General features: G+C 36.9%; 1 long non-coding RNA gene across 1 annotated transcript; it reads left to right on the top strand.

Annotated features, from left to right (window-relative positions):
- Positions 1-1,177: 1,177 nt before the first annotated feature.
- LOC104950008 (uncharacterized) lies at positions 1,178-3,946 on the top strand. The gene is made up of 2 exons (XR_798874.1): positions 1,178-1,409; positions 2,852-3,946. It is a non-coding gene; the product is annotated as an uncharacterized lncRNA (long non-coding RNA).
- Positions 3,947-4,967: the final 1,021 nt, after the last annotated feature.

Below are 4,967 nucleotides of genomic sequence, written 5' to 3'. Positions count from 1 at the left end.
GTCCCCGCCCGGTGCGTCGGGGAACTCACGCAGCGTCAGAAAATAAAACCCTCTCTCTTTTCCTCCGTACCCAAATCTTTTAAAAACAGGGGTACAACGAGCGGATACAGATTCCATCCGCTGTGACGTAATAGCGTCGGCGGACCCAGAGAAAGTTGCTATCAGAAACAATGCCTGACGTGTTTCGGACGTAAACTCGTCTTTGTTTACATTAGCAAGCCTCGCTAACACTCAGAGCTAACCTGTACTGTAGAGCACATGTGTTTAAAAAGCAGGAAATAAAAAAAGGAACTCAGCTTGTGATAAACCCCAAGAGAAAAAGCATTTGAGCTCCAGACTGTTTCAGAAATAATCCTTGATGTGGTTTAGAACAGGATGGCGTTTTATCACAGCAGAATTTAACTATATCTCCGGTAGAATTCTGATCAGGCATTAGCTCCGCCTCCTTTTCTTTTTTTCAAGCTAAGGACCCACGATCTGCGTTTCTCTAACAGGGCTTCAAAGGAGGGGTTTGAGCAGTATGAGGCATGGGTGAACTGTTTGGTATTTTGAAAAGAAAACTTCACAGACATGTTTTGTATAGGTATGGCCCTACAATATATGTTTCAAATATAGCATGATAGGTCCACTTTAAGGGCAGCCACTTGCAGTATTTCAATATTATGTGAGTTGTATGAAGCTCAACTCCATTAAAACACATCAAGACTATCACGTTTGCTCACAAAAAGGTACAAAAATGTATCAACAACCGTCTTTGCTCAGATTGCCACTAGAGGAAATACAATATTTTAGAAGTGCAACAGTGGCTTTTGCATTCAAGTTTCCCCATCACAAGCCCAAGAAACTACAAAATAGTTAGTCAAAGACATGTTGAAACTTCATCTTCACGAATAAACCAGTTTTCGTTGTTGGTTTCTATTGTTTCACCATTTATTTCCTCCTTTTGCTGCTTTTAAGGTAGATCCTTGCCTGTTTTTTTAATATGTCTGCGGTCTAAAGTTGCCGGACCAATTCAGTTTTAAAGATATGTTAAGATCTCAAATCTAAGTTAAGTTCATTTTGTTTAACCGTTGGACTACTGTACGTCAGAGAACAAACAAAACAACAAATACAATAAAAATAGTGTCTCCACTGCCTCGGAGAACTTCAAATAACTTAAACGCAACGTAAGGTGAACATTTCTTATCGTCACGTTAACAATGTCTCGGTTTGGTCTTACCTTTCTGCCTCTTCTTCCGCAGCTCCACAGGAACCGTCAGCAGCAAACGGTTCGGAGGCTTTGCCCGGACACACCGACCTGTCGCTGATCGGAGACCCAGAGGGAAAGACCTCCAGTCCATCGGGAAGCACCAGCATCTTCTTCGACACTATAGGGGAGGAACAGCAGAACGAAAACAACAACAACCCATGTAAGATACTTTATACTAATGCAAACTACAACTCCAAAGGTCCATATGTGAAAAAAGGGCCACAGATTTACGGATATAAAAGGTAGTGTGGAAAATGAGAGCAATACAATAATAATACTATGATCTGGTGCACACTCTCTTCTAAAAGCATTATTAAGAGGTCATATATCTTCGACATCGTAGCTTACAACAAGGATATTTGAATGGAAAGAGATCATAATTCGGATGTACGGAAGTGTAATTAAAATGTATTATGCTAATGCTAATTGTAAACATCACAAAATCATCCAATTGCTGCAAATTGTGTCACTTTTTGGAATTTCTTATCAACTGCGGGCAAAATTAAATGTACAAATACAATAACTGTAATTAAATAATAAGCATTTTACTTTAACCAAGAAAGGTACAAAAGGGTATTTAGCTAAAATATAGCTATGTTAAAGTGGACCTATCATGCTATATTTGAATAATATATTGTAGGGCCATACCTATATAAAACATGTCTGTGAAGTTTTTTTTTCAAAATACCAAACAGATCATGCATTTTAGCCAAAAATTCCTTGGCTAAAATTCCTGCAAAGAAGGGGGGCGAGGCACGAGCGTCATGTTACCATGCTGTTACCATGCTGTTACCATGCCACGCAACCTCTCATTCCCCTGATAGGTGGAGAGTTGGCCATATAGGCGGAGCTCCCCGTTTCTGACGTCAGAACAATTTAAAATCTGGATCAGTCTGTATCAGATTCGTTGCAGCCCCCGTTTTTAGAGATTTGGGTACGGAGGAAAATAGAGAGGGTTGTGTTTTCTGGCACTTGGTGAGTTCCCTGCACACCGGGGACACATATTCACGTATACAAGACGTACAAAAGTGCATTTTGCATGATAGGTCCCCTTTAAATTGGAAATCTGAAAGTTATACTTGGTCTTGATCTTACATTTTACAAAGGGCAAAATAAATGAATGTACAAATACAATAATTCTAGTATATCGTACTTTCTTAAGTACATTTTGCTGTCAAATTTGTGTACTTTTTACTAAGATAAGATCCTAAATACAGGGCTTTTTTTACTGAACAACATTGCTAAAATATAATACTGGCTTACAAATAACTCAGTCAGCTAATAGGCTTTAAACGCTGAGCAAGGAATGTACAATTGGTGTATTTTGTTAAATATTTTAGGGAAACATCTCATAGTTATACGTATTGATCTTAGGTCAATTTTGCTGTGAATCTTTCTGTACTTAAAGATGAAAGCAGGACTATTACTTGTAGTATTTTTACTGAAGCATATAGCAAAGTATGCTAATAGCCTAGCTAAATAAGTCAGATGAAGAAGTTAGCTACATTTTCTCCTTTAGATATGCAAAGTGGATTCTACTATTTACTTTGGATGAATATTTTGGGAATGTAAAATCTTCTTGTTTCCTTCTTGTTTCTTTAGCGGTTTGCTCCAGTGACCCATTTGTTGAAATACACCTGGAAGATAATCTCCTCAGCTCCTTTGAAGCTCCTTCCTCCGTCCTGCCCTTCTCTCCTTTCTCCTTCTTCTCTTCTTCCTCTTAGCACCTCCAATGATCAGAATCAGAATCATTGTATTACCAAGTAGGTTAAGAGATATTAGTTGGTGTATTTGGTGCTTACATAAACACAGTCAAAGAAGATACAATTGTAAGAAAAGGACCATCAAATAAAACAAGGTTAAAAAAACGAAATTTAACGAAAAATATTATAACATTAAAATACAGTAATATTTACATGAAATATAGATTAAATATAGATGTATAGTCCCGTAACAAATACAATATAATAAAATAAAGTGTGCGCAGTATTGGTATGATAAAGGGTACTTAAAACACACACACACACACACACACACACACACACACACACACACACACACACACACACACACACACAGTTATTTTAGAGACTTTTTGTCCTCGGATCAGTGAAACAGCAGTTAGCTCAGTTAGCAGAAACTACCGTTAGCTAGCTAAGCTAACTGGCTAAGCTAACTAGCTAGTAGGATGATTAGGCAGTTTATTTGTATTGCCGTTTCTAAAGTATTAGGAGTATTAATACATATAAATAACAAGTAAACAGAGAGCAACAGTAACTGTATAATATGACAGATATACATTCATATTTTTTAAAGCTATTTTGTGAAGTTATACACCTCTCTGTGTAAAATACTAGAAACTGAAATCATGTAGGACTTTTTATTTGTAGTATTTTCAGTATTTTTACATAAGAATGTTTTTTTTTTATATGTTTTTCAGAAAATACATTTTACTGCTGACATTTTGCTTAAATTAGATGGGTTTTGGACCAGACTGACATACAAATGTGTAACGTTGTGTTGTATAGACAAACTGATGTTGTTGTTTTTTTATCATTATGCCTTGTGTTCGTGTTTTCAGTGGCTTGTAATTATATTTTGAATAAATCAGAACTTGTTCATGAGTTGTACAACTGTTATTTTTCACAATTGCTAGATCTGTTTACATTTTTTAAATAAAACTTCACTCCAACTGTTTTTTCCTGTCCTATTTTTGTACTCTGTTCCAAATGTGTACATAAATAAGATGTCTTAGGAAAGAAAGAGTCCACAAAACTAACTGTGGGAGACTTCAACTTGTTAAACTCAGACTTGAAAACCGTTAAATGTAGCTAATCTTTAGATTTTTACACAGAAACAGCACCAGATTAATTATTTTTAAAGGCCATGTGTACAGAGAAGAAATAATACCAGAAACTAATGGCTGCTCCAATCCACATAATATGCATGATATAAAAGACAGATTTGAAACACTATTGAGGCTTTCCTTGACGAAAGCAGAATGACTTAAATTAGCCAACAAATCCAACACCTTTACAAGTGCTAGATGCTAGTGATGTTACGTATTGCGCCGAGGCTTCGGAGCGTGTGTCGAGTAATCCCCGAAGCTTTTTCTGAACCTTGCATCGAGGCTTGTATCGTTTTGGGCAGTGACGTCATCGATGACAACGAGCCTCGCTGCCTGTCGATACCACGTGACTGCTTCAGAAAGCGATTCAGATCCGTTGAACCATTAAACCACAACGCTCATAATACCCATGGATGTATAATAAGAACCATATTACCCCTCCTGTACCCGGGCCCGCTGGTGACACGATGAAATTAAGAGAGCTCAGAACCTCATTTATATAGAGGTCAGAACACGTCATAAGTATAAATGAATAAAAGCATAAATAAATGTAGGAATAAAAACATCAATAAATAAATACAGCAATAAATAGTATCCAGTGTTTTTGGGTGGATTCAGTGTGTGGGATGTGGCTCAGCTGGAAAAGAGTTGACTTACATCCGCAGGGCCCCTGGTTCAATGAATGAACAATACATCTTTTTTATTGTTTATAAAAGTTACAGCTAAATGAGATAATGTAGTTAATAAATGTATTCTTTGATATGGTTTAGCCTTTCTCAGGCTACAACACGGTTACGTTTATGAATATTATTAAGGAATACAAATCCCTCTTTGCAATGTTTACCAGCCTCCTTAGGCTTTTCAATCACA

Source organism: Notothenia coriiceps, unplaced genomic scaffold, assembly GCF_000735185.1.
Source record: "Notothenia coriiceps isolate Sejong01 unplaced genomic scaffold, NC01 NC01_scaffold00017063, whole genome shotgun sequence".
In the NCBI taxonomy this organism is placed as follows: Eukaryota; Metazoa; Chordata; class Actinopteri; order Perciformes; family Nototheniidae; genus Notothenia; species Notothenia coriiceps.
This window is presented reverse-complemented; position numbering and strand designations above follow the sequence as displayed.